Source organism: Amia ocellicauda, chromosome 8, assembly GCF_036373705.1.
Source record: "Amia ocellicauda isolate fAmiCal2 chromosome 8, fAmiCal2.hap1, whole genome shotgun sequence".
NCBI classification, from domain to species: Eukaryota; Metazoa; Chordata; class Actinopteri; order Amiiformes; family Amiidae; genus Amia; species Amia ocellicauda.
Genome location: NC_089857.1, coordinates 22,915,237 through 22,942,917, shown reverse-complemented (window position 1 = coordinate 22,942,917; position 27,681 = coordinate 22,915,237). Strand labels below are relative to the sequence as shown.

General features: G+C 41.7%; 20 non-coding genes and 5 pseudogenes across 20 annotated transcripts; all 25 read right to left on the bottom strand.

Annotated features, from left to right (window-relative positions):
* Nucleotides 1-390: 390 nt before the first annotated feature.
* LOC136756809 (5S ribosomal RNA) lies at nucleotides 391-509 on the bottom strand. The gene has a single exon (XR_010818868.1). It is a non-coding gene; the product is annotated as a 5S ribosomal RNA (ribosomal RNA).
* A 1,022-nt stretch (nucleotides 510-1,531) lies between these two features.
* On the bottom strand, nucleotides 1,532-1,650 carry LOC136755722 (5S ribosomal RNA). The gene has a single exon (XR_010817836.1). It is a non-coding gene; the product is annotated as a 5S ribosomal RNA (ribosomal RNA).
* Nucleotides 1,651-2,583: 933 nt separating this feature from the next.
* On the bottom strand, nucleotides 2,584-2,702 carry LOC136756995 (5S ribosomal RNA). The gene has a single exon (XR_010819044.1). It is a non-coding gene; the product is annotated as a 5S ribosomal RNA (ribosomal RNA).
* Nucleotides 2,703-3,724: 1,022 nt separating this feature from the next.
* LOC136756369 (5S ribosomal RNA) lies at nucleotides 3,725-3,843 on the bottom strand. Its single transcript, XR_010818458.1, has one exon. It is a non-coding gene; the product is annotated as a 5S ribosomal RNA (ribosomal RNA).
* A 1,022-nt stretch (nucleotides 3,844-4,865) lies between these two features.
* On the bottom strand, nucleotides 4,866-4,994 carry LOC136757448 (uncharacterized; annotated as a pseudogene).
* Nucleotides 4,995-5,927: 933 nt separating this feature from the next.
* Nucleotides 5,928-6,046, bottom strand: LOC136757510 (5S ribosomal RNA). The gene has a single exon (XR_010819526.1). It is a non-coding gene; the product is annotated as a 5S ribosomal RNA (ribosomal RNA).
* Nucleotides 6,047-6,979: 933 nt separating this feature from the next.
* Nucleotides 6,980-7,098, bottom strand: LOC136757021 (5S ribosomal RNA). Its single transcript, XR_010819070.1, has one exon. It is a non-coding gene; the product is annotated as a 5S ribosomal RNA (ribosomal RNA).
* A 933-nt stretch (nucleotides 7,099-8,031) lies between these two features.
* LOC136757198 (5S ribosomal RNA) lies at nucleotides 8,032-8,150 on the bottom strand. The gene has a single exon (XR_010819238.1). It is a non-coding gene; the product is annotated as a 5S ribosomal RNA (ribosomal RNA).
* A 933-nt stretch (nucleotides 8,151-9,083) lies between these two features.
* On the bottom strand, nucleotides 9,084-9,202 carry LOC136757020 (5S ribosomal RNA). The gene has a single exon (XR_010819069.1). It is a non-coding gene; the product is annotated as a 5S ribosomal RNA (ribosomal RNA).
* Nucleotides 9,203-10,135: 933 nt separating this feature from the next.
* On the bottom strand, nucleotides 10,136-10,254 carry LOC136756046 (5S ribosomal RNA). Its single transcript, XR_010818151.1, has one exon. It is a non-coding gene; the product is annotated as a 5S ribosomal RNA (ribosomal RNA).
* Nucleotides 10,255-11,187: 933 nt separating this feature from the next.
* Nucleotides 11,188-11,306, bottom strand: LOC136756226 (5S ribosomal RNA). The gene has a single exon (XR_010818324.1). It is a non-coding gene; the product is annotated as a 5S ribosomal RNA (ribosomal RNA).
* Nucleotides 11,307-12,239: 933 nt separating this feature from the next.
* On the bottom strand, nucleotides 12,240-12,358 carry LOC136756648 (5S ribosomal RNA). The gene has a single exon (XR_010818717.1). It is a non-coding gene; the product is annotated as a 5S ribosomal RNA (ribosomal RNA).
* A 1,022-nt stretch (nucleotides 12,359-13,380) lies between these two features.
* LOC136757487 (uncharacterized) lies at nucleotides 13,381-13,519 on the bottom strand (annotated as a pseudogene).
* A 933-nt stretch (nucleotides 13,520-14,452) lies between these two features.
* Nucleotides 14,453-14,571, bottom strand: LOC136757019 (5S ribosomal RNA). The gene has a single exon (XR_010819068.1). It is a non-coding gene; the product is annotated as a 5S ribosomal RNA (ribosomal RNA).
* Nucleotides 14,572-15,495: 924 nt separating this feature from the next.
* Nucleotides 15,496-15,614, bottom strand: LOC136755711 (5S ribosomal RNA). The gene has a single exon (XR_010817825.1). It is a non-coding gene; the product is annotated as a 5S ribosomal RNA (ribosomal RNA).
* A 933-nt stretch (nucleotides 15,615-16,547) lies between these two features.
* LOC136756234 (5S ribosomal RNA) lies at nucleotides 16,548-16,666 on the bottom strand. Its single transcript, XR_010818332.1, has one exon. It is a non-coding gene; the product is annotated as a 5S ribosomal RNA (ribosomal RNA).
* Nucleotides 16,667-17,599: 933 nt separating this feature from the next.
* On the bottom strand, nucleotides 17,600-17,718 carry LOC136756647 (5S ribosomal RNA). Its single transcript, XR_010818716.1, has one exon. It is a non-coding gene; the product is annotated as a 5S ribosomal RNA (ribosomal RNA).
* Nucleotides 17,719-18,740: 1,022 nt separating this feature from the next.
* Nucleotides 18,741-18,869, bottom strand: LOC136757642 (uncharacterized; annotated as a pseudogene).
* A 933-nt stretch (nucleotides 18,870-19,802) lies between these two features.
* On the bottom strand, nucleotides 19,803-19,921 carry LOC136756001 (5S ribosomal RNA). Its single transcript, XR_010818108.1, has one exon. It is a non-coding gene; the product is annotated as a 5S ribosomal RNA (ribosomal RNA).
* A 1,022-nt stretch (nucleotides 19,922-20,943) lies between these two features.
* Nucleotides 20,944-21,052, bottom strand: LOC136757698 (uncharacterized; annotated as a pseudogene).
* Nucleotides 21,053-22,074: 1,022 nt separating this feature from the next.
* On the bottom strand, nucleotides 22,075-22,193 carry LOC136756045 (5S ribosomal RNA). Its single transcript, XR_010818150.1, has one exon. It is a non-coding gene; the product is annotated as a 5S ribosomal RNA (ribosomal RNA).
* A 1,022-nt stretch (nucleotides 22,194-23,215) lies between these two features.
* On the bottom strand, nucleotides 23,216-23,334 carry LOC136757441 (5S ribosomal RNA). Its single transcript, XR_010819467.1, has one exon. It is a non-coding gene; the product is annotated as a 5S ribosomal RNA (ribosomal RNA).
* A 1,022-nt stretch (nucleotides 23,335-24,356) lies between these two features.
* Nucleotides 24,357-24,475, bottom strand: LOC136757440 (5S ribosomal RNA). The gene has a single exon (XR_010819466.1). It is a non-coding gene; the product is annotated as a 5S ribosomal RNA (ribosomal RNA).
* Nucleotides 24,476-25,497: 1,022 nt separating this feature from the next.
* Nucleotides 25,498-25,606, bottom strand: LOC136757697 (uncharacterized; annotated as a pseudogene).
* Nucleotides 25,607-26,628: 1,022 nt separating this feature from the next.
* On the bottom strand, nucleotides 26,629-26,747 carry LOC136757172 (5S ribosomal RNA). The gene has a single exon (XR_010819212.1). It is a non-coding gene; the product is annotated as a 5S ribosomal RNA (ribosomal RNA).
* Between the last annotated feature and the right edge of the window lie 934 nt (nucleotides 26,748-27,681).

The following is a 27,681-nucleotide window of genomic DNA, read 5'->3' as shown; positions in this document are numbered from 1 at the left end:
GTGCCTTGAATGAGATTGAATGTAATCTTTAGTCTCAAGTATGTTCCCAAGTTTTACACTTTCGTGCTTTGCATGAATGGGAAATGAACCGTGTGTGTTGAATGAGGTTCCTTGTGAGCATTGAACTTTGTACGGTGGAGTTCAGTTTTGTGTTGCTGTAATTGTGTCACTTATTGACGAAAAAGATGAGGCAACTTTAGTTCGTTTTTCCCGTGATGCTCAATTTATTTACGAATGTATCCTAGTTACTTAGGACCGTTTTCGTTGGAGAACAACATCTATTGTATGTCTGTGTATTTGGGGAAGTAAAATCTGAAATAATGATGAAATTGTGTGTATCCAAAGTTAAAACTCGTGCTTTGTCGCCCTCTGGTGTGTAAAAGGTGCAAAAGCTTACAGCACCTGGTATTCCCAGGAGGTCTCCCATCCAAGTACTGACCAGGCCCGAGCCTGCTTAGCTTCCAAGATCAGACGAGATCGGGCGTATTCAGGCTAGTATGGCCATAAGCGAGGGAAGCTGTCCCTGACACTCTACTTAAAGGGAAGGCAATATCCGTTTCTGACTTTTATATTTACCTTTGACCTGTCTCTCTCTCTGCTCTAAAGCCCGGGACACACCAGCGCGCCGCAGACAGTCCCTGCTAACACACAATGTTGTGGCAGACCGGAACTATATTTTACAACACGAACACATTGTATTGAGAGAACAGCTGTAGCTGAGTGCCTGCCAAGCCAGTCAAGCGCAAACTTGAGAAGGTGTGCATTTAAGTAAGGATGTCAATTGACATGCAGTATGAAAGGAGGTTGCATCACTATGATGCATAATATTGCATATATTGTATTTTCAGGTGTGGGCATTCATCCTGTTTTAATTTTATTTTGAAAGCAGAAGAATCATTCAACAGGCTGCTGAGAGAAATGTAAACCAGTAAAATACATGAAGAAAAACAAACCTTGAATATAAGTGCAGTTGTTTAAACATTTGAAAAACTATAGTGAGGGGGTAGGAAAACACACAAATCCAGCAGCTCTTGTATTTCAGTGCACCAGAACCCAATATTATTGGCGAGTCGGGTAGTCCATCATCACAGTTCGAGGGCAGGCATAATTTCAGTTATTTCATCCCGTTTCATTCACATTCGTGCCTTGAATGAGATTGAATGTAATCTTTAGTCTCAAGTATGTTCCCAAGTTTTACACTTTCGTGCTTTGCATGAATGGGAAATGAACCGTGTGTGTTGAATGAGGTTCCTTGTGAGCATTGAACTTTGTACGGTGGAGTTCAGTTTTGTGTTGCTGTAATTGTGTCACTTATTGACGAAAAAGATGAGGCAACTTTAGTTCGTTTTACCCATGATGCTCAATTTATTTACGAATGTATCCTAGTTACTTACGACCGTTTTCGTTGGAGAACAACATCTATTGTATGTCTGTGTATTTGGGGAAGTAAAATCTGAAATAATGATGAAATTGTGTGTATCCAAAGTTACAACTTGTGATTTGTCGCCCTCTGGTGTGTAAAAGGTGCAAAAGCTTACAGCACCTGGTATTCCCAGGCGGTCTCCCATCCAAGTACTGACCAGGCCCAAGCCTGCTTAGCTTCCGAGATCGGACGAGATCGGGCGTATTCAGGCTAGTATGGCCGTAAGCGAGGGAAGCTGTCCCTGACACTCTACTTAAAGGGAAGGCAATATCCGTTTCTGACTTTTATATTTACCTTTGACCTGTCTCTCTCTCTGCTCTAAAGCCCGGGACACACCAGCGCGCCGCAGACAGTCCCTGCTAACACACAATGTTGTGGCAGACCGGAACTGTATTTTACAACACGAACACATTGTATTGAGAGAACAGCTGTAGCTGAGTGCCTGCCAAGCCAGTCAAGCGCAATCTTGAGAAGGTGTGCATTTAAGTAAGAATGTCAATTGACATGCAGTATGAAAGGAGGTTGCATCACTATGATGCATAATATTGCATATATTGTATTTTCAGGTGTGGGCATTCATCCTGTTTTAATTTTATTTTGAAAGCAGAAGAATCATTCAACAGGCTGCTGAGAGAAACGTAAACCAGTAAAATACATGAAGAAAAACAAACCTTGAATATAAGTGCAGTTGTTCAAACATTTGAAAAACTATAGTGAGGGGGTAAGAAAACACACAAATCCAGCAGCTCTTGTATTTCAGTGCACCATTCGTGCTTTGAATGAGATTGAATGTAATCTTTAGTCTCAAGTATGTTCCCAAGTTTTACACTTTCGTGCTTTGCATGAATGGGAAATGAACCGTGTGTGTTGAATGAGGTTCCTTGTGAGCATTGAACTTTGTACGGTGGAGTTCAGTTTTGTGTTGCTGTAATTGTGTCACTTATTGACGAAAAAGATGAGGCAACTTTAGTTCGTTTTACCCATGATGCTCAATTTATTTACGAATGTATCCTAGTTTATTAGGACCGTTTTCGTTGGAGAACAACATCTATTGTATGTCTGTGTATTTGGGGAAGTAAAATCTGAAATAATGATGAAATTGTGTGTATCCAAAGTTAAAACTCGTGATTTGTCGCCCTCTGGTGTGTAAAAGGTGCAAAAGCTTACAGCACCTGGTATTCCCAGCGGGTCTCCCATTCAAGTACTGACCAGGCCCGAGCCTGCTTAGCTTCCGAGATCGGACGAGATCGGGCGTATTCAGGCTAGTATGGCCATAAGCGAGGGAAGCTGTCCCTGACACTCTACTTAAAGGGAAGGCAATATCCGTTTCTGACTTTTATATTTACCTTTGACCTGTCTCTCTCTCTGCTCTAAAGCCCGGGACACACCAGCGCGCCGCAGACAGTCCCTGCTAACACACAATGTTGTGGCAGACCGGAACTATATTTTACAACACGAACACATTGTATTGAGAGAACAGCTGTAGCTGAGTGCCTGCCAAGCCAGTCAAGCGCAATCTTGAGAAGGTGTGCATTTAAGTAAGGATGTCAATTGACATGCAGTATGAAAGGAGGTTGCATCACTATGATGCATAATATTGCATATATTGTATTTTCAGGTGTGGGCATTCATCCTGTTTTAATTTTATTTTGAAAGCAGAAGAATCATTCAACAGGCTGCTGAGAGAAACGTAAACCAGTAAAATACATGAAGAAAAACAAACCTTGAATATAAGTGCAGTTGTTTAAACATTTGAAAAACTATAGTGAGGGGGTAAGAAAACACACAAATCCAGCAGCTCTTGTATTTCAGTGCACCAGAACCCAATATTATTGGCGAGTCGGGTAGTCCATCATCACAGTTCGAGGGCAGGCATAATTTCAGTTATTTCATCCCGTTTCATTCACATTCGTGCCTTGAATGAGATTGAATGTAATCTTTAGTCTCAAGTATGTTCCCAAGTTTTACACTTTCGTGCTTTGCATGAATGGGAAATGAACCGTGTGTGTTGAATGAGGTTCCTTGTGAGCATTGAACTTTGTACGGTGGAGTTCAGTTTTGTGTTGCTGTAATTGTGTCACTTATTGACGAAAAAGGTGAGGCAACTTTAGTTCGTTTTACCCATGATGCTCAATTTATTTACGAATGTATCCTAGTTACTTAGGACCGTTTTCGTTGGAGAACAACATCTATTGTATGTCTGTGTATTTGGGGAAGTAAAATCTGAAATAATGATGAAATTGTGTGTATCCAAAGTTAAAACTCGTGATTTGTCGCCCTCTGGTGTGTAAAAGGTGCAAGAGCTTACAGCACCTGGTATTCCCAGGCGGTCTCCCATCCAAGTACTGACCAGGCCCGAGCCTGCTTAGCTTCCGAGATCGGACGAGATCGGGCGTATTCAGGCTAGTACGGCCGTAAGCGAGGGAAACTGTCCCTGACACTCTACTTAAAGGGAAGGCAATATCCGTTTCTGACTTTTATATTTACCTTTGACCTGTCTCTCTCTCTGCTCTAAAGCCCGGGACACACCAGCGCGCCGCAGACAGTCCCTGCTAACACACAATGTTGTGGTAGACCGGAACTATATTTTACAACACGAACACATTGTATTGAGAGAACAGCTGTAGCTGAGTGCCTGCCAAGCCAGTCAAGCGCAAACTTGAGAAGGTGTGCATTTAAGTAAGGATGTCAATTGACATGCAGTATGAAAGGAGGTTGCATCACTATGATGCATAATATTGCATATATTGTATTTTCAGGTGTGGGCATTCATCCTGTTTTAATTTTATTTTGAAAGCAGAAGAATCATTCAACAGGCTGCTGAGAGAAATGTAAACCAGTAAAATACATGAAGAAAAACAAACCTTGAATATAAGTGCAGTTGTTTAAACATTTGAAAAACTATGGTGAGGGGGTAAGAAAACACTCAAATCCAGCAGCTCTTGTATTTCAGTGCACCAGAACCCAATATTATTGGCGAGTCGGGTAGTCCATCATCACAGTTCGAGGGCAGGCATAATTTCAGTTATTTCATCCCGTTTCATTCACATTCGTGCCTTGAATGAGATTGAATGTAATCTTTAGTCTCAAGTATGTTCCCAAGTTTTACACTTTCGTGCTTTGCATGAATGGGAAATGAACCGTGTGTGTTGAATGAGGTTCCTTGTGAGCATTGAACTTTGTACGGTGGAGTTCAGTTTTGTGTTGCTGTAATTGTGTCACTTATTGACGAAAAAGATGAGGCAACTTTAGTTCGTTTTACCCATGATGCTCAATTTATTTACGAATGTATCCTAGTTACTTAGGACCGTTTTCGTTGGAGAACAACATCTATTGTATGTCTGTGTATTTGGGGAAGTAAAATCTGAAATAATGATGAAATTGTGTGTATCCAAAGTTAAAACTCGTGATTTGTCGCCCTCTGGTGTGTAAAAGGTGCAAGAGCTTACAGCACCTGGTATTCCTAGGCGGTCTCCCATCCAAGTACTGACCAGGCCCGAGCCTGCTTAGCTTCCGAGATCGGACGAGATCGGACGAGATCGGGCGTATTCAGGCTAGTATGGCCGTAAGCGAGGTAAGCTGTCCCTGACACTCTACTTAAAGGGAAGGCAATATCCGTTTCTGACTTTTATATTTACCTTTGACCTGTCTCTCTCTCTGCTCTAAAGCCCGGGACACACCAGCGCGCCGCAGACAGTCCCTGCTAACACACAATGTTGTGGCAGACCGGAACTATATTTTACAACACGAACACATTGTATTGAGAGAACAGCCGTAGCTGAGTGCCTGCCAAGCCAGTCAAGCGCAATCTTGAGAAGGTGTGCATTTAAGTAAGGATGTCAATTGACATGCAGTATGAAAAGAGGTTGCATCACTATGATGCATAATATTGCATATATTGTATTTTCAGGTGTGGGCATTCATCCTGTTTTAATTGTTTTTTGAAAGCAGAAGAATCATTCAACAGGCTGCTGAGAGAAACGTAAACCAGTAAAATACATGAAGAAAAACAAACCTTGAATATAAGTGCAGTTGTTCAAACATTTGAAAAACTATAGTGAGGGGGTAAGAAAACACACAAATCCAGCAGCTCTTGTATTTCAGTGCACCATTCGTGCCTTGAATGAGATTGAATGTAATCTTTAGTCTCAAGTATGTTCCCAAGTTTTACACTTTCGTGCTTTGCATGAATGGGAAATGAACCGTGTGTGTTGAATGAGGTTCCTTGTGAGCATTGAACTTTGTACGGTGGAGTTCAGTTTTGTGTTGCTGTAATTGTGTCACTTATTGACGAAAAAGATGAGGCAACTTTAGTTCGTTTTACCCGTGATGCTCAATTTATTTACGAATGTATCCTAGTTACTTAGGACCGTTTTCGTTGGAGAACAACATCTATTGTATGTCTGTGTATTTGGGGAAGTAAAATCTGAAATAATGATGAAATTGTGTGTATCCAAAGTTAAAACTCGTGCTTTGTCGCCCTCTGGTGTGTAAAAGGTGCAAAAGCTTACAGCACCTGGTATTCCCAGGCCCTCTCCCATCCAAGTACTGACCAGGCCCAAGCCTGCTTAGCTTCCAAGATCGGACGAGATCGGGCGTATTCAGGCTAGTATGGCCGTAAGCGAGGGAAGCTGTCCCTGACACTCTACTTAAAGGGAAGGCAATATCCGTTTCTGACTTTTATATTTACCTTTGACCTGTCTCTCTCTCTGCTCTAAAGCCCGGGACACAGCAGCGCGCCGCAGACAGTCCCTGCTAACACACAATGTTGTGGCAGACCGGAACTATATTTTACAACACGAACACATTGTATTGAGAGAACAGCTGTAGCTGAGTGCCTGCCAAGCCAGTCAAGCGCAATCTTGAGAAGGTGTGCATTTAAGTAAGGATGTCAATTGACATGCAGTATGAAAGGAGGTTGCATCACTATGATGCATAATATTGCATATATTGTATTTTCAGGTGTGGGCATTCATCCTGTTTTAATTTTATTTTGAAAGCAGAAGAATCATTCAACAGGCTGCTGAGAGAAATGTAAACCAGTAAAATACATGAAGAAAAACAAACCTTGAATATAAGTGCAGTTGTTTAAACATTTGAAAAACTATAGTGAGGGGGTAAGAAAACACACAAATCCAGCAGCTCTTGTATTTCAGTGCACCATTCGTGCCTTGAATGAGATTGAATGTAATCTTTAGTCTCAAGTATGTTCCCAAGTTTTACACTTTCGTGCTTTGCATGAATGGGAAATGAACCGTGTGTGTTGAATGAGGTTCCTTGTGAGCATTGAACTTTGTACGGTGGAGTTCAGTTTTGTGTTGCTGTAATTGTGTCACTTATTGACGAGAAAGATGAGGCAACTTTAGTTCGTTTTACCCGTGATGCTCAATTTATTTACGAATGTATCCTAGTTACTTAGGACTGTTTTCGTTGGAGAACAACATCTATTGTATGTCTGTGTATTTGGGGAAGTAAAATCTGAAATAATGATGAAATTGTGTGTATCCAAAGTTAAAACTCGTGCTTTGTCGCCCTCTGGTGTGTAAAAGGTGCAAAAGCTTACAGCACCTGGTATTCCCAGGCAGTCTCCCATCCAAGTACTGACCAGGCCCAAGCCTGCTTAGCTTCCGAGATCGGACAAGATCGGGCGTATTCAGGCTAGTATGGCCGTAAGCGAGGTAAGTTGTCCCTGACACTCTACTTAAAGGGAAGGCAATATCCGTTTCTGACTTTTATATTTACCTTTGACCTGTCTCTCTCTCTGCTCTAAAGCCCGGGACACAGCAGCGCGCCGCAGACAGTCCCTGCTAACACACAATGTTGTGGCAGACCGGAACTATATTTTACAACACGAACACATTGTATTGAGAGAACAGCTGTAGCTGAGTGCCTGCCAAGCCAGTCAAGCGCAATCTTGAGAAGGTGTGCATTTAAGTAAGGATGTCAATTGACATGCAGTATGAAAGGAGGTTGCATCACTATGATGCATAATATTGCATATATTGTATTTTCAGGTGTGGGCATTCATCCTGTTTTAATTGTTTTTTGAAAGCAGAAGAATCATTCAACAGGCTGCTGAGAGAAACGTAAACCAGTAAAATACATGAAGAAAAACAAACCTTGAATATAAGTGCAGTTGTTCAAACATTTGAAAAACTATAGTGAGGGGGTAAGAAAACACACAAATCCAGCAGCTCTTGTATTTCAGTGCACCATTCGTGCCTTGAATGAGATTGAATGTAATCTTTAGTCTCAAGTATGTTCCCAAGTTTTACACTTTCGTGCTTTGCATGAATGGGAAATGAACCGTGTGTGTTGAATGAGGTTCCTTGTGAGCATTGAACTTTGTACGGTGGAGTTCAGTTTTGTGTTGCTGTAATTGTGTCACTTATTGACGAAAAAGATGAGGCAACTTTAGTTCGTTTTACCCGTGATGCTCAATTTATTTACGAATGTATCCTAGTTACTTAGGACCGTTTTCGTTGGAGAACAACATCTATTGTATGTCTGTGTATTTGGGGAAGTAAAATCTGAAATAATGATGAAATTGTGTGTATCCAAAGTTAAAACTCGTGCTTTGTCGCCCTCTGGTGTGTAAAAGGTGCAAAAGCTTACAGCACCTGGTATTCCCAGGCGCTCTCCCATCCAAGTACTGACCAGGCCCAAGCCTGCTTAGCTTCCAAGATCGGACGAGATCGGGCGTATTCAGGCTAGTATGGCCGTAAGCGAGGGAAGCTGTCCCTGACACTCTACTTAAAGGGAAGGCAATATCCGTTTCTGACTTTTATATTTACCTTTGACCTGTCTCTCTCTCTGCTCTAAAGCCCGGGACACAGCAGCGCGCCGCAGACAGTCCCTGCTAACACACAATGTTGTGGCAGACCGGAACTATATTTTACAACACGAACACATTGTATTGAGAGAACAGCTGTAGCTGAGTGCCTGCCAAGCCAGTCAAGCGCAATCTTGAGAAGGTGTGCATTTAAGTAAGGATGTCAATTGACATGCAGTATGAAAGGAGGTTGCATCACTATGATGCATAATATTGCATATATTGTATTTTCAGGTGTGGGCATTCATCCTGTTTTAATTTTATTTTGAAAGCAGAAGAATCATTCAACAGGCTGCTGAGAGAAATGTAAACCAGTAAAATACATGAAGAAAAACAAACCTTGAATATAAGTGCAGTTGTTTAAACATTTGAAAAACTATAGTGAGGGGGTAAGAAAACACACAAATCCAGCAGCTCTTGTATTTCAGTGCACCATTCGTGCCTTGAATGAGATTGAATGTAATCTTTAGTCTCAAGTATGTTCCCAAGTTTTACACTTTCGTGCTTTGCATGAATGGGAAATGAACCGTGTGTGTTGAATGAGGTTCCTTGTGAGCATTGAACTTTGTACGGTGGAGTTCAGTTTTGTGTTGCTGTAATTGTGTCACTTATTGACGAGAAAGATGAGGCAACTTTAGTTCGTTTTACCCGTGATGCTCAATTTATTTACGAATGTATCCTAGTTACTTAGGACTGTTTTCGTTGGAGAACAACATCTATTGTATGTCTGTGTATTTGGGGAAGTAAAATCTGAAATAATGATGAAATTGTGTGTATCCAAAGTTAAAACTCGTGGTTTGTCGCCCTCTGGTGTGTAAAAGGTGCAAAAGCTTACAGCACCTGGTATTCCCAGGCAGTCTCCCATCCAAGTACTGACCAGGCCCAAGCCTGCTTAGCTTCCGAGATCGGACAAGATCGGGCGTATTCAGGCTAGTATGGCCGTAAGCGAGGTAAGTTGTCCCTGACACTCTACTTAAAGGGAAGGCAATATCCGTTTCTGACTTTTATATTTACCTTTGACCTGTCTCTCTCTCTGCTCTAAAGCCCGGGACACAGCAGCGCGCCGCAGACAGTCCCTGCTAACACACAATGTTGTGGCAGACCGGAACTATATTTTACAACACGAACACATTGTATTGAGAGAACAGCTGTAGCTGAGTGCCTGCCAAGCCAGTCAAGCGCAATCTTGAGAAGGTGTGCATTTAAGTAAGGATGTCAATTGACATGCAGTATGAAAGGAGGTTGCATCACTATGATGCATAATATTGCATATATTGTATTTTCAGGTGTGGGCATTCATCCTGTTTTAATTTTATTTTGAAAGCAGAAGAATCATTCAACAGGCTGCTGAGAGAAATGTAAACCAGTAAAATACATGAAGAAAAACAAACCTTGAATATAAGTGCAGTTGTTCAAACATTTGAAAAACTATAGTGAGGGGGTAAGAAAACACACAAATCCAGCAGCTCTTGTATTTCAGTGCACCATTCGTGCCTTGAATGAGATTGAATGTAATCTTTAGTCTCAAGTATGTTCCCAAGTTTTACACTTTCGTGCTTTGCATGAATGGGAAATGAACCGTGTGTGTTGAATGAGGTTCCTTGTGAGCATTGAACTTTGTACGGTGGAGTTCAGTTTTGTGTTGCTGTAATTGTGTCACTTATTGACGAAAAAGATGAGGCAACTTTAGTTCGTTTTACCCATGATGCTCAATTTATTTACGAATGTATCCTAGTTACTTAGGACCGTTTTCGTTGGAGAACAACATCTATTGTATGTCTGTGTATTTGGGGAAGTAAAATCTGAAATAATGATGAAATTGTGTGTATCCAAAGTTAAAACTCGTGATTTGTCGCCCTCTGGTGTGTAAAAGGTGCAAAAGCTTACAGCACCTGGTATTCCCAGGCGGTCTCCCATCCAAGTACTGACCAGGCCCAAGCCTGCTTAGCTTCCGAGATCGGACGAGATCGGGCGTATTCAGGCTAGTATGGCCGTAAGTGAGGGAAGCTGTCCCTGACACTCTACTTAAAGGGAAGGCAATATCCGTTTCTGACTTTTATATTTACCTTTGACCTGTCTCTCTCTCTGCTCTAAAGCCCGGGACACACCAGCGCGCCGCAGACAGTCCCTGCTAACACACAATGTTGTGGCAGACCGGAACTGTATTTTACAACACGAACACATTGTATTGAGAGAACAGCTGTAGCTGAGTGCCTGCCAAGCCAGTCAAGCGCAATCTTGAGAAGGTGTGCATTTAAGTAAGAATGTCAATTGACATGCAGTATGAAAGGAGGTTGCATCACTATGATGCATAATATTGCATATATTGTATTTTCAGGTGTGGGCATTCATCCTGTTTTAATTGTTTTTTGAAAGCAGAAGAATCATTCAACAGGCTGCTGAGAGAAACGTAAACCAGTAAAATACATGAAGAAAAACAAACCTTGAATATAAGTGCAGTTGTTCAAACATTTGAAAAACTATAGTGAGGGGGTAAGAAAACACACAAATCCAGCAGCTCTTGTATTTCAGTGCACCATTCGTGCCTTGAATGAGATTGAATGTAATCTTTAGTCTCAAGTATGTTCCCAAGTTTTACACTTTCGTGCTTTGCATGAATGGGAAATGAACCGTGTGTGTTGAATGAGGTTCCTTGTGAGCATTGAACTTTGTACGGTGGAGTTCAGTTTTGTGTTGCTGTAATTGTGTCACTTATTGACGAAAAAGATGAGGCAACTTTAGTTCGTTTTACCCGTGATGCTCAATTTATTTACGAATGTATCCTAGTTACTTAGGACCGTTTTCGTTGGAGAACAACATCTATTGTATGTCTGTGTATTTGGGGAAGTAAAATCTGAAATAATGATGAAATTGTGTGTATCCAAAGTTAAAACTCGTGCTTTGTCGCCCTCTGGTGTGTAAAAGGTGCAAAAGCTTACAGCACCTGGTATTCCCAGGCGGTCTCCCATCCAAGTACTGACCAGGCCCAAGCCTGCTTAGCTTCCAAGATCGGACGAGATCGGGCGTATTCAGGCTAGTATGGCCGTAAGCGAGGGAAGCTGTCCCTGACACTCTACTTAAAGGGAAGGCAATATCCGTTTCTGACTTTTATATTTACCTTTGACCTGTCTCTCTCTCTGCTCTAAAGCCCGGGACACAGCAGCGCGCCGCAGACAGTCCCTGCTAACACACAATGTTGTGGCAGACCGGAACTATATTTTACAACACGAACACATTGTATTGAGAGAACAGCTGTAGCTGAGTGCCTGCCAAGCCAGTCAAGCGCAATCTTGAGAAGGTGTGCATTTAAGTAAGGATGTCAATTGACATGCAGTATGAAAGGAGGTTGCATCACTATGATGCATAATATTGCATATATTGTATTTTCAGGTGTGGGCATTCATCCTGTTTTAATTTTATTTTGAAAGCAGAAGAATCATTCAACAGGCTGCTGAGAGAAATGTAAACCAGTAAAATACATGAAGAAAAACAAACCTTGAATATAAGTGCAGTTGTTCAAACATTTGAAAAACTATAGTGAGGGGGTAAGAAAACACACAAATCCAGCAGCTCTTGTATTTCAGTGCACCATTCGTGCCTTGAATGAGATTGAATGTAATCTTTAGTCTCAAGTATGTTCCCAAGTTTTACACTTTCGTGCTTTGCATGAATGGGAAATGAACCGTGTGTGTTGAATGAGGTTCCTTGTGAGCATTGAACTTTGTACGGTGGAGTTCAGTTTTGTGTTGCTGTAATTGTGTCACTTATTGACGAAAAAGATGAGGCAACTTTAGTTCGTTTTACCCATGATGCTCAATTTATTTACGAATGTATCCTAGTTACTTAGGACCGTTTTCGTTGGAGAACAACATCTATTGTATGTCTGTGTATTTGGGGAAGTAAAATCTGAAATAATGATGAAATTGTGTGTATCCAAAGTTAAAACTCGTGATTTGTCGCCCTCTGGTGTGTAAAAGGTGCAAAAGCTTACAGCACCTGGTATTCCCAGGCGGTCTCCCATCCAAGTACTGACCAGGCCCGAGCCTGCTTAGCTTCCAAGATCAGACGAGATCGGGCGTATTCAGGCTAGTATGGCCGTAAGCGAGGGAAGCTGTCCCTGACACTCTACTTAAAGGGAAGGCAATATCCGTTTCTGACTTTTATATTTACCTTTGACCTGTCTCTCTCTCTGCTCTAAAGCCCGGGACACACCAGCGCGCCGCAGACAGTCCCTGCTAACACACAATGTTGTGGCAGACCGGAACTATATTTTACAACACGAACACATTGTATTGAGAGAACAGCTGTAGCTGAGTGCCTGCCAAGCCAGTCAAGCGCAAACTTGAGAAGGTGTGCATTTAAGTAAGGATGTCAATTGACATGCAGTATGAAAGGAGGTTGCATCACTATGATGCATAATATTGCATATATTGTATTTTCAGGTGTGGGCATTCATCCTGTTTTAATTTTATTTTGAAAGCAGAAGAATCATTCAACAGGCTGCTGAGAGAAATGTAAACCAGTAAAATACATGAAGAAAAACAAACCTTGAATATAAGTGCAGTTGTTTAAACATTTGAAAAACTATAGTGAGGGGGTAGGAAAACACACAAATCCAGCAGCTCTTGTATTTCAGTGCACCAGAACCCAATATTATTGGCGAGTCGGGTAGTCCATCATCACAGTTCGAGGGCAGGCATAATTTCAGTTATTTCATCCCGTTTCATTCACATTCGTGCCTTGAATGAGATTGAATGTAATCTTTAGTCTCAAGTATGTTCCCAAGTTTTACACTTTCGTGCTTTGCATGAATGGGAAATGAACCGTGTGTGTTGAATGAGGTTCCTTGTGAGCATTGAACTTTGTACGGTGGAGTTCAGTTTTGTGTTGCTGTAATTGTGTCACTTATTGACGAAAAAGATGAGGCAACTTTAGTTCGTTTTACCCATGATGCTCAATTTATTTACGAATGTATCCTAGTTACTTAGGACCGTTTTCGTTGGAGAACAACATCTATTGTATGTCTGTGTATTTGGGGAAGTAAAATCTGAAATAATGATGAAATTGTGTGTATCCAAAGTTAAAACTCGTGATTTGTCGCCCTCTGGTGTGTAAAAGGTGCAAGAGCTTACAGCACCTGGTATTCCTAGGCGGTCTCCCATCCAAGTACTGACCAGGCCCGAGCCTGCTTAGCTTCCGAGATCGGACGAGATCGGACGAGATCGGACGAGATCGGGCGTATTCAGGCTAGTATGGCCGTAAGCGAGGTAAGCTGTCCCTGACACTCTACTTAAAGGGAAGGCAATATCCGTTTCTGACTTTTATATTTACCTTTGACCTGTCTCTCTCTCTGCTCTAAAGCCCGGGACACAGCAGCGCGCCGCAGACAGTCCCTGCTAACACACAATGTTGTGGCAGACCGGAACTATATTTTACAACACGAACACATTGTATTGAGAGAACAGCTGTAGCTGAGTGCCTGCCAAGCCAGTCAAGCGCAATCTTGAGAAGGTGTGCATTTAAGTAAGGATGTCAATTGACATGCAGTATGAAAGGAGGTTGCATCACTATGATGCATAATATTGCATATATTGTATTTTCAGGTGTGGGCATTCATCCTGTTTTAATTTTATTTTGAAAGCAGAAGAATCATTCAACAGGCTGCTGAGAGAAATGTAAACCAGTAAAATACACGAAGAAAAACAAACCTTGAATATAAGTGCAGTTGTTTAAACATTTGAAAAACTATAGTGAGGGGGTAAGAAAACACACAAATCCAGCAGCTCTTGTATTTCAGTGCACCATTCGTGCCTTGAATGAGATTGAATGTAATCTTTAGTCTCAAGTATGTTCCCAAGTTTTACACTTTCGTGCTTTGCATGAATGGGAAATGAACCGTGTGTGTTGAATGAGGTTCCTTGTGAGCATTGAACTTTGTACGGTGGAGTTCAGTTTTGTGTTGCTGTAATTGTGTCACTTATTGACGAAAAAGATGAGGCAACTTTAGTTCGTTTTACCCGTGATGCTCAATTTATTTACGAATGTATCCTAGTTACTTAGGACTGTTTTCGTTGGAGAACAACATCTATTGTATGTCTGTGTATTTGGGGAAGTAAAATCTGAAATAATGATGAAATTGTGTGTATCCAAAGTTAAAACTCGTGCTTTGTCGCCCTCTGGTGTGTAAAAGGTGCAAAAGCTTACAGCACCTGGTATTCCCAGGCAGTCTCCCATCCAAGTACTGACCAGGCCCAAGCCTGCTTAGCTTCCGAGATCGGACAAGATCGGGCGTATTCAGGCTAGTATGGCCGTAAGCTGTCCCTGACACTCTACTTAAAGGGAAGGCAATATCCGTTTCTGACTTTTATATTTACCTTTGACCTGTCTCTCTCTCTGCTCTAAAGCCCGGGACACAGCAGCGCGCCGCAGACAGTCCCTGCTAACACACAATGTTGTGGCAGACCGGAACTATATTTTACAACACGAACACATTGTATTGAGAGAACAGCTGTAGCTGAGTGCCTGCCAAGCCAGTCAAGCGCAATCTTGAGAAGGTGTGCATTTAAGTAAGGATGTCAATTGACATGCAGTATGAAAGGAGGTTGCATCACTATGATGCATAATATTGCATATATTGTATTTTCAGGTGTGGGCATTCATCCTGTTTTAATTTTATTTTGAAAGCAGAAGAATCATTCAACAGGCTGCTGAGAGAAATGTAAACCAGTAAAATACATGAAGAAAAACAAACCTTGAATATAAGTGCAGTTGTTCAAACATTTGAAAAACTATAGTGAGGGGGTAAGAAAACACACAAATCCAGCAGCTCTTGTATTTCAGTGCACCATTCGTGCCTTGAATGAGATTGAATGTAATCTTTAGTCTCAAGTATGTTCCCAAGTTTTACACTTTCGTGCTTTGCATGAATGGGAAATGAACCGTGTGTGTTGAATGAGGTTCCTTGTGAGCATTGAACTTTGTACGGTGGAGTTCAGTTTTGTGTTGCTGTAATTGTGTCACTTATTGACGAAAAAGATGAGGCAACTTTAGTTCGTTTTACCCATGATGCTCAATTTATTTACGAATGTATCCTAGTTACTTAGGACCGTTTTCGTTGGAGAACAACATCTATTGTATGTCTGTGTATTTGGGGAAGTAAAATCTGAAATAATGATGAAATTGTGTGTATCCAAAGTTAAAACTCGTGATTTGTCGCCCTCTGGTGTGTAAAAGGTGCAAAAGCTTACAGCACCTGGTATTCCCAGGCGGTCTCCCATCCAAGTACTGACCAGGCCCAAGCCTGCTTAGCTTCCGAGATCGGACGAGATCGGGCGTATTCAGGCTAGTATGGCCGTAAGCGAGGGAAGCTGTCCCTGACACTCTACTTAAAGGGAAGGCAATATCCGTTTCTGACTTTTATATTTACCTTTGACCTGTCTCTCTCTCTGCTCTAAAGCCCGGGACACACCAGCGCGCCGCAGACAGTCCCTGCTAACACACAATGTTGTGGCAGACCGGAACTGTATTTTACAACACGAACACATTGTATTGAGAGAACAGCTGTAGCTGAGTGCCTGCCAAGCCAGTCAAGCGCAATCTTGAGAAGGTGTGCATTTAAGTAAGAATGTCAATTGACATGCAGTATGAAAGGAGGTTGCATCACTATGATGCATAATATTGCATATATTGTATTTTCAGGTGTGGGCATTCATCCTGTTTTAATTGTTTTTTGAAAGCAGAAGAATCATTCAACAGGCTGCTGAGAGAAACGTAAACCAGTAAAATACATGAAGAAAAACAAACCTTGAATATAAGTGCAGTTGTTCAAACATTTGAAAAACTATAGTGAGGGGGTAAGAAAACACACAAATCCAGCAGCTCTTGTATTTCAGTGCACCATTCGTGCCTTGAATGAGATTGAATGTAATCTTTAGTCTCAAGTATGTTCCCAAGTTTTACACTTTCGTGCTTTGCATGAATGGGAAATGAACCGTGTGTGTTGAATGAGGTTCCTTGTGAGCATTGAACTTTGTACGGTGGAGTTCAGTTTTGTGTTGCTGTAATTGTGTCACTTATTGACGAAAAAGATGAGGCAACTTTAGTTCGTTTTACCCATGATGCTCAATTTATTTACGAATGTATCCTAGTTCCTTAGGACCGTTTTCGTTGGAGAACAACATCTATTGTATGTGTGTGTATTTGGGGAAGTAAAATCTGAAATAATGATGAAATTGTGTGTATCCAAAGTTAAAACTCGTGATTTGTCGCCCTCTGGTGTGTAAAAGGTGCAAGAGCTTACAGCACCTGGTATTCCTAGGCGGTCTCCCATCCAAGTACTGACCAGGCCCGAGCCTGCTTAGCTTCCGAGATCGGACGAGATCGGGCGTATTCAGGCTAGTATGGCCGTAAGCGAGGTAAGCTGTCCCTGACACTCTACTTAAAGGGAAGGCAATATCCGTTTCTGACTTTTATATTTACCTTTGACCTGTCTCTCTCTCTGCTCTAAAGCCCGGGACACACCAGCGCGCCGCAGACAGTCCCTGCTAACACACAATGTTGTGGCAGACCGGAACTATATTTTACAACACGAACACATTGTATTGAGAGAACAGCTGTAGCTGAGTGCCTGCCAAGCCAGTCAAGCGCAATCTTGAGAAGGTGTGCATTTAAGTAAGGATGTCAATTGACATGCAGTATGAAAGGAGGTTGCATCACTATGATGCATAATATTGCATATATTGTATTTTCAGGTGTGGGCATTCATCCTGTTTTAATTTTATTTTGAAAGCAGAAGAATCATTCAACAGGCTGCTGAGAGAAATGTAAACCAGTAAAATACATGAAGAAAAACAAACCTTGAATATAAGTGCAGTTGTTCAAACATTTGAAAAACTATAGTGAGGGGGTAAGAAAACACACAAATCCAGCAGCTCTTGTATTTCAGTGCACCATTCGTGCCTTGAATGAGATTGAATGTAATCTTTAGTCTCAAGTATGTTCCCAAGTTTTACACTTTCGTGCTTTGCATGAATGGGAAATGAACCGTGTGTGTTGAATGAGGTTCCTTGTGAGCATTGAACTTTGTACGGTGGAGTTCAGTTTTGTGTTGCTGTAATTGTGTCACTTATTGACGAAAAAGATGAGGCAACTTTAGTTCGTTTTACCCATGATGCTCAATTTATTTACGAATGTATCCTAGTTACTTAGGACCGTTTTCGTTGGAGAACAACATCTATTGTATGTCTGTGTATTTGGGGAAGTAAAATCTGAAATAATGATGAAATTGTGTGTATCCAAAGTTAAAACTCGTGATTTGTCGCCCTCTGGTGTGTAAAAGGTGCAAAAGCTTACAGCACCTGGTATTCCCAGGCGGTCTCCCATCCAAGTACTGACCAGGCCCGAGCCTGCTTAGCTTCCAAGATCAGACGAGATCGGGCGTATTCAGGCTAGTATGGCCGTAAGCGAGGGAAGCTGTCCCTGACACTCTACTTAAAGGGAAGGCAATATCCGTTTCTGACTTTTATATTTACCTTTGACCTGTCTCTCTCTCTGCTCTAAAGCCCGGGACACACCAGCGCGCCGCAGACAGTCCCTGCTAACACACAATGTTGTGGCAGACCGGAACTATATTTTACAACACGAACACATTGTATTGAGAGAACAGCTGTAGCTGAGTGCCTGCCAAGCCAGTCAAGCGCAAACTTGAGAAGGTGTGCATTTAAGTAAGGATGTCAATTGACATGCAGTATGAAAGGAGGTTGCATCACTATGATGCATAATATTGCATATATTGTATTTTCAGGTGTGGGCATTCATCCTGTTTTAATTTTATTTTGAAAGCAGAAGAATCATTCAACAGGCTGCTGAGAGAAATGTAAACCAGTAAAATACATGAAGAAAAACAAACCTTGAATATAAGTGCAGTTGTTTAAACATTTGAAAAACTATAGTGAGGGGGTAGGAAAACACACAAATCCAGCAGCTCTTGTATTTCAGTGCACCAGAACCCAATATTATTGGCGAGTCGGGTAGTCCATCATCACAGTTCGAGGGCAGGCATAATTTCAGTTATTTCATCCCGTTTCATTCACATTCGTGCCTTGAATGAGATTGAATGTAATCTTTAGTCTCAAGTATGTTCCCAAGTTTTACACTTTCGTGCTTTGCATGAATGGGAAATGAACCGTGTGTGTTGAATGAGGTTCCTTGTGAGCATTGAACTTTGTACGGTGGAGTTCAGTTTTGTGTTGCTGTAATTGTGTCACTTATTGACGAAAAAGATGAGGCAACTTTAGTTCGTTTTACCCATGATGCTCAATTTATTTACGAATGTATCCTAGTTACTTAGGACCGTTTTCGTTGGAGAACAACATCTATTGTATGTCTGTGTATTTGGGGAAGTAAAATCTGAAATAATGATGAAATTGTGTGTATCCAAAGTTAAAACTCGTGATTTGTCGCCCTCTGGTGTGTAAAAGGTGCAAGAGCTTACAGCACCTGGTATTCCTAGGCGGTCTCCCATCCAAGTACTGACCAGGCCCGAGCCTGCTTAGCTTCCGAGATCGGACGAGATCGGACGAGATCGGGCGTACTCAGGCTTGTATGGCCGTAAGCGAGGTAAGCTGTCCCTGACACTCTACTTAAAGGGAAGGCAATATCCGTTTCTGACTTTTATATTTACCTTTGACCTGTCTCTCTCTCTGCTCTAAAGCCCGGGACACACCAGCGCGCCGCAGACAGTCCCTGCTAACACACAATGTTGTGGCAGACCGGAACTATATTTTACAACACGAACACATTGTATTGAGAGAACAGCTGTAGCTGAGTGCCTGCCAAGCCAGTCAAGCGCAATCTTGAGAAGGTGTGCATTTAAGTAAGGATGTCAATTGACATGCAGTATGAAAGGAGGTTGCATCACTATGATGCATAATATTGCATATATTGTATTTTCAGGTGTGGGCATTCATCCTGTTTTAATTTTATTTTGAAAGCAGAAGAATCATTCAACAGGCTGCTGAGAGAAATGTAAACCAGTAAAATACATGAAGAAAAACAAACCTTGAATATAAGTGCAGTTGTTCAAACATTTGAAAAACTATAGTGAGGGGGTAAGAAAACACACAAATCCAGCAGCTCTTGTATTTCAGTGCACCATTCGTGCCTTGAATGAGATTGAATGTAATCTTTAGTCTCAAGTATGTTCCCAAGTTTTACACTTTCGTGCTTTGCATGAATGGGAAATGAACCGTGTGTGTTGAATGAGGTTCCTTGTGAGCATTGAACTTTGTACGGTGGAGTTCAGTTTTGTGTTGCTGTAATTGTGTCACTTATTGACGAAAAAGATGAGGCAACTTTAGTTCGTTTTACCCATGATGCTCAATTTATTTACGAATGTATCCTAGTTACTTAGGACCGTTTTCGTTGGAGAACAACATCTATTGTATGTCTGTGTATTTGGGGAAGTAAAATCTGAAATAATGATGAAATTGTGTGTATCCAAAGTTAAAACTCGTGATTTGTCGCCCTCTGGTGTGTAAAAGGTGCAAAAGCTTACAGCACCTGGTATTCCCAGGCGGTCTCCCATCCAAGTACTGACCAGGCCCGAGCCTGCTTAGCTTCCGAGATCGGACGAGATCGGGCGTATTCAGGCTAGTATGGCCATAAGCGAGGGAAGCTGTCCCTGACACTCTACTTAAAGGGAAGGCAATATCCGTTTCTGACTTTTATATTTACCTTTGACCTGTCTCTCTCTCTGCTCTAAAGCCCGGGACACACCAGCGCGCCGCAGACAGTCCCTGCTAACACACAATGTTGTGGCAGACCGGAACTATATTTTACAACACGAACACATTGTATTGAGAGAACAGCTGTAGCTGAGTGCCTGCCAAGCCAGTCAAGCGCAAACTTGAGAAGGTGTGCATTTAAGTAAGGATGTCAATTGACATGCAGTATGAAAGGAGGTTGCATCACTATGATGCATAATATTGCATATATTGTATTTTCAGGTGTGGGCATTCATCCTGTTTTAATTTTATTTTGAAAGCAGAAGAATCATTCAACAGGCTGCTGAGAGAAATGTAAACCAGTAAAATACATGAAGAAAAACAAACCTTGAATATAAGTGCAGTTGTTTAAACATTTGAAAAACTATAGTGAGGGGGTAGGAAAACACACAAATCCAGCAGCTCTTGTATTTCAGTGCACCAGAACCCAATATTATTGGCGAGTCGGGTAGTCCATCATCACAGTTCGAGGGCAGGCATAATTTCAGTTATTTCATCCCGTTTCATTCACATTCGTGCCTTGAATGAGATTGAATGTAATCTTTAGTCTCAAGTATGTTCCCAAGTTTTACACTTTCGTGCTTTGCATGAATGGGAAATGAACCGTGTGTGTTGAATGAGGTTCCTTGTGAGCATTGAACTTTGTACGGTGGAGTTCAGTTTTGTGTTGCTGTAATTGTGTCACTTATTGACGAAAAAGATGAGGCAACTTTAGTTCGTTTTACCCATGATGCTCAATTTATTTACGAATGTATCCTAGTTACTTAGGACCGTTTTCGTTGGAGAACAACATCTATTGTATGTCTGTGTATTTGGGGAAGTAAAATCTGAAATAATGATGAAATTGTGTGTATCCAAAGTTAAAAATCGTGATTTGTCGCCCTCTGGTGTGTAAAAGGTGCAAGAGCTTACAGCACCTGGTATTCCCAGGCGGTCTCCCATCCAAGTACTGACCAGGACCGAGCCTGCTTAGCTTCCGAGATCGGGCGTATTCAGGCTAGTATGGCCGTAAGCAAGGGAAGCTGTCCCTGACACTCTACTTAAAGGGAAGGTAATATCCGTTTCTGACTTTTATATTTACCTTTGACCTGTCTCTCTCTCTGCTCTAAAGCCCGGGACACACCAGCGCGCCGCAGACAGTCCCTGCTAACACACAATGTTGTGGCAGACCGGAACTATATTTTACAACACGAACACATTGTATTGAGAGAACAGCTGTAGCTGAGTGCCTGCCAAGCCAGTCAAGCGCAATCTTGAGAAGGTGTGCATTTAAGTAAGGATGTCAATTGACATGCAGTATGAAAGGAGGTTGCATCACTATGATGCATAATATTGCATATATTGTATTTTCAGGTGTGGGCATTCATCCTGTTTTAATTTTATTTTGAAAGCAGAAGAATCATTCAACAGGCTGCTGAGAGAAATGTAAACCAGTAAAATACATGAAGAAAAACAAACCTTGAATATAAGTGCAGTTGTTTAAACATTTGAAAAACTATAGTGAGGGGGTAAGAAAACACACAAATCCAGCAGCTCTTGTATTTCAGTGCACCAGAACCCAATATTATTGGCGAGTCGGGTAGTCCATCATCACAGTTCGAGGGCAGGCATAATTTCAGTTATTTCATCCCGTTTCATTCACATCCGTGCCTTGAATGAGATTGAATGTAATCTTTAGTCTCAAGTATGTTCCCAAGTTTTACACTTTCGTGCTTTGCATGAATGGGAAATGAACCGTGTGTGTTGAATGAGGTTCCTTGTGAGCATTGAACTTTGTACGGTGGAGTTCAGTTTTGTGTTGCTGTAATTGTGTCACTTATTGACGAAAAAGATGAGGCAACTTTAGTTCGTTTTACCCATGATGCTCAATTTATTTACGAATGTATCCTAGTTACTTAGGACCGTTTTCGTTGGAGAACAACATCTATTGTATGTCTGTGTATTTGGGGAAGTAAAATCTGAAATAATGATGAAATTGTGTGTATCCAAAGTTAAAACTCGTGATTTGTCGCCCTCTGGTGTGTAAAAGGTGCAAGAGCTTACAGCACCTGGTATTCCCAGGCGGTCTCCCATCCAAGTACTGACCAGGCCTGAGCCTGCTTAGCTTCCAAGATCAGATGAGATCGGGCGTATTCAGGCTAGTATGGCCGTAAGCGAGGGAAGCTGTCCCTGACACTCTACTTAAAGGGAAGGCAATATCCGTTTCTGACTTTTATATTTACCTTTGACCTGTCTCTCTCTCTGCTCTAAAGCCCGGGACACACCAGCGCGCCGCAGACAGTCCCTGCTAACACACAATGTTGTGGCAGACCGGAACTATATTTTACAACACGAACACATTGTATTGAGAGAACAGCTGTAGCTGAGTGCCTGCCAAGCCAGTCAAGCGCAAACTTGAGAAGGTGTGCATTTAAGTAAGGATGTCAATTGACATGCAGTATGAAAGGAGGTTGCATCACTATGATGCATAATATTGCATATATTGTATTTTCAGGTGTGGGCATTCATCCTGTTTTAATTTTATTTTGAAAGCAGAAGAATCATTCAACAGGCTGCTGAGAGAAATGTAAACCAGTAAAATACATGAAGAAAAACAAACCTTGAATATAAGTGCAGTTGTTTAAACATTTGAAAAACTATAGTGAGGGGGTAGGAAAACACACAAATCCAGCAGCTCTTGTATTTCAGTGCACCAGAACCCAATATTATTGGCGAGTCGGGTAGTCCATCATCACAGTTCGAGGGCAGGCATAATTTCAGTTATTTCATCCCGTTTCATTCACATTCGTGCCTTGAATGAGATTGAATGTAATCTTTAGTCTCAAGTATGTTCCCAAGTTTTACACTTTCGTGCTTTGCATGAATGGGAAATGAACCGTGTGTGTTGAATGAGGTTCCTTGTGAGCATTGAACTTTGTACGGTGGAGTTCAGTTTTGTGTTGCTGTAATTGTGTCACTTATTGACGAAAAAGATGAGGCAACTTTAGTTCGTTTTACCCATGATGCTCAATTTATTTACGAATGTATCCTAGTTACTTAGGACCGTTTTCGTTGGAGAACAACATCTATTGTATGTCTGTGTATTTGGGGAAGTAAAATCTGAAATAATGATGAAATTGTGTGTATCCAAAGTTAAAACTTGTGATTTGTCGCCCTCTGGTGTGTAAAAGGTGCAAAAGCTTAAAGCACCTGGTATTCCCAGGCAGTCTCCCATCCAAGTACTGACCAGGCCCGAGCCTGCTTAGCTTCCAAGATCGGACGAGATCGGGCGTATTCAGGCTAGTATGGCCGTAAGCGAGAGAAGCTGTCCCTGACACTCTACTTAAAGGGAAGGCAATATCCGTTTCTGACTTTTATATTTACCTTTGACCTGTCTCTCTCTCTGCTCTAAAGCCCGGGACACACCAGCGCGCCGCAGACAGTCCCTGCTAACACACAATGTTGTGGCAGACCGGAACTGTATTTTACAACACGAACACATTGTATTGAGAGAATAGCTGTAGCTGAGTGCCTGCCAAGCCAGTCAAGCGCAATCTTGAGAAGGTGTGCATTTAAGTAAGAATGTCAATTGACATGCAGTATGAAAGGAGGTTGCATCACTATGATGCATAATATTGCATATATTGTATTTTCAGGTGTGGGCATTCATCCTGTTTTAATTGTTTTTTGAAAGCAGAAGAATCATTCAACAGGCTGCTGAGAGAAACGTAAACCAGTAAAATACATGAAGAAAAACAAACCTTGAATATAAGTGCAGTTGTTTAAACATTTGAAAAACTATAGTGAGGGGGTAAGAAAACACACAAATCCAGCAGCTCTTGTATTTCAGTGCACCAGAACCCAATATTATTGGCGAGTCGGGTAGTCCATCATCACAGTTCGAGGGCAGGCATAATTTCAGTTATTTCATCCCGTTTCATTCACATTCGTGCCTTGAATGAGATTGAATGTAATCTTTAGTCTCAAGTATGTTCCCAAGTTTTACACTTTCGTGCTTTGCATGAATGGGAAATGAACCGTGTGTGTTGAATGAGGTTCCTTGTGAGCATTGAACTTTGTACGGTGGAGTTCAGTTTTGTGTTGCTGTAATTGTGTCACTTATTGACGAAAAAGATGAGGCAACTTTAGTTCGTTTTACCCATGATGCTCAATTTATTTACGAATGTATCCTAGTTACTTACGACCGTTTTCGTTGGAGAACAACATCTATTGTATGTCTGTGTATTTGGGGAAGTAAAATCTGAAATAATGATGAAATTGTGTGTATCCAAAGTTACAACTTGTGATTTGTCGCCCTCTGGTGTGTAAAAGGTGCAAAAGCTTAAAGCACCTGGTATTCCCAGGCAGTCTCCCATCCAAGTACTGACCAGGCCCGAGCCTGCTTAGCTTCCAAGATCGGACGAGATCGGGCGTATTCAGGCTAGTATGGCCGTAAGCGAGAGAAGCTGTCCCTGACACTCTACTTAAAGGGAAGGCAATATCCGTTTCTGACTTTTATATTTACCTTTGACCTGTCTCTCTCTCTGCTCTAAAGCCCGGGACACACCAGCGCGCCGCAGACAGTCCCTGCTAACACACAATGTTGTGGCAGACCGGAACTGTATTTTACAACACGAACACATTGTATTGAGAGAACAGCTGTAGCTGAGTGCCTGCCAAGCCAGTCAAGCGCAATCTTGAGAAGGTGTGCATTTAAGTAAGAATGTCAATTGACATGCAGTATGAAAGGAGGTTGCATCACTATGATGCATAATATTGCATATATTGTATTTTCAGGTGTGGGCATTCATCCTGTTTTAATTTTATTTTGAAAGCAGAAGAATCATTCAACAGGCTGCTGAGAGAAACGTAAACCAGTAAAATACATGAAGAAAAACAAACCTTGAATATAAGTGCAGTTGTTTAAACATTTGAAAAACTATAGTGAGGGGGTAAGAAAACACACAAATCCAGCAGCTCTTGTATTTCAGTGCACCAGAACCCAATATTATTGGCGAGTCGGGTAGTCCATCATCACAGTTCGAGGGCAGGCATAATTTCAGTTATTTCATCCCGTTTCATTCACATTCGTGCCTTGAATGAGATTGAATGTAATCTTTAGTCTCAAGTATGTTCCCAAGTTTTACACTTTCGTGCTTTGCATGAATGGGAAATGAACCGTGTGTGTTGAATGAGGTTCCTTGTGAGCATTGAACTTTGTACGGTGGAGTTCAGTTTAGTGTTGCTGTAATTGTGTCACTTATTGACGAAAAAGGTGAGGCAACTTTAGTTCGTTTTACCCATGATGCTCAATTTATTTACGAATGTATCCTAGTTACTTAGGACCGTTTTCGTTGGAGAACAACATCTATTGTATGTCTGTGTATTTGGGGAAGTAAAATCTGAAATAATGATGAAATTGTGTGTATCCAAAGTTAAAAATCGTGATTTGTCGCCCTCTGGTGTGTAAAAGGTGCAAGAGCTTACAGCACCTGGTATTCCCAGGCGGTCTCCCATCCAAGTACTGACCAGGACCGAGCCTGCTTAGCTTCCGAGATCGGGCGTATTCAGGCTAGTATGGCCGTAAGCAAGGGAAGCTGTCCCTGACACTCTACTTAAAGGGAAGGCAATATCCGTTTCTGACTTTTATATTTACCTTTGACCTGTCTCTCTCTCTGCTCTAAAGCCCGGGACACACCAGCGCGCCGCAGACAGTCCCTGCTAACACACAATGTTGTGGCAGACCGGAACTATATTTTACAACACGAACACATTGTATTGAGAGAACAGCTGTAGCTGAGTGCCTGCCAAGCCAGTCAAGCGCAATCTTGAGAAGGTGTGCATTTAAGTAAGGATGTCAATTGACATGCAGTATGAAAGGAGGTTGCATCACTATGATGCATAATATTGCATATATTGTATTTTCAGGTGTGGGCATTCATCCTGTTTTAATTTTATTTTGAAAGCAGAAGAATCATTCAACAGGCTGCTGAGAGAAATGTAAACCAGTAAAATACATGAAGAAAAACAAACCTTGAATATAAGTGCAGTTGTTTAAACATTTGAAAAACTATAGTGAGGGGGTAAGAAAACACACAAATCCAGCAGCTCTTGTATTTCAGTGCACCAGAACCCAATATTATTGGCGAGTCGGGTAGTCCATCATCACAGTTCGAGGGCAGGCATAATTTCAGTTATTTCATCCCGTTTCATTCACATTCGTGCCTTGAATGAGATTGAATGTAATCTTTAGTCTCAAGTATGTTCCCAAGTTTTACACTTTCGTGCTTTGCATGAATGGGAAATGAACCGTGTGTGTTGAATGAGGTTCCTTGTGAGCATTGAACTTTGTACGGTGGAGTTCAGTTTTGTGTTGCTGTAATTGTGTCACTTATTGATGAAAAAGATGAGGCAACTTTAGTTCGTTTTACCCATGATGCTCAATTTATTTACGAATGTATCCTAGTTACTTAGGACCGTTTTCGTTGGAGAACAACATCTTGTGTATGTCTGTGTATTTGGGGAAGTAAAATCTGAAATAATGATGAAATTGTGTGTATCCAAAGTTAAAACTCGTGATTTGTCGCCCTCTGGTGTGTAAAAGGTGCAAAAGCTTACAGCACCTGGTATTCCCAGGCGGTCTCCCATCCAAGTACTGACCAGGCCCGAGCCTGCTTAGCTTCCAATATCGGACGAGATCGGGCGTATTCAGGCTAGTATGGCCGTAAGCAAAGAAGCTGTCCCTGACACTCTACTTAAAGGGAAGGCAATATCCGTTTCAGACTTTTATATTTACCTTTGACCTGTCTCTCTCTCTGCTCTAAAGCCCGGGACACACCAGCGCGCCGCAGACAGTCCCTGCTAACACACAATGTTGTGGCAGACCGGAACTATATTTTACAACACGAACACATTGTATTGAGAGAACAGCTGTAGCTGAGTGCCTGCCAAGCCAGTCAAGCGCAATCTTGAGAAGGTGTGCATTTAAGTAAGGATGTCAATTGACATGCAGTATGAAAGGAGGTTGCATCACTATGATGCATAATATTGCATATATTGTATTTTCAGGTGTGGGCATTCATCCTGTTTTAATTTTATTTTGAAAGCAGAAGAATCATTCAACAGGCTGCTGAGAGAAATGTAAACCAGTAAAATACATGAAGAAAAACAAACCTTGAATATAAGTGCAGTTGTTTAAACATTTGAAAAACTATAGTGAGGGGGTAAGAAAACACACAAATCCAGCAGCTCTTGTATTTCAGTGCACCAGAACCCAATATTATTGGCGAGTCGGGTAGTCCATCATCACTGTTCGAGGGCAGGCTTCATATTTCAAAACGTTGTGAGAGCACAGGGAAGATAAAAATGAGCAAAAGAACCCCCTGTTTCTTACTGTTGCCCCCTGTTTGATAGCCTTTCCCCGCACGTTTCCCCGCTTGCAATATTTCCCCCCATGGCTTGGGTTTACCCCCAGTCTGGCAACCCTGCCCTGAAACGCATGGGCTTATCTAATACTGTCATACAGGGCAGTCTCACCACTGTCCGAGCTGACGGTGGGGACTATATACACATGTCTATTATAAAAGTCCTTTGCTTGTACGTACTGCAGGTGGATGGCGATGCTCTGCGAAATTGAAGTGTGTACAGCAGATCATGTGTCGTAT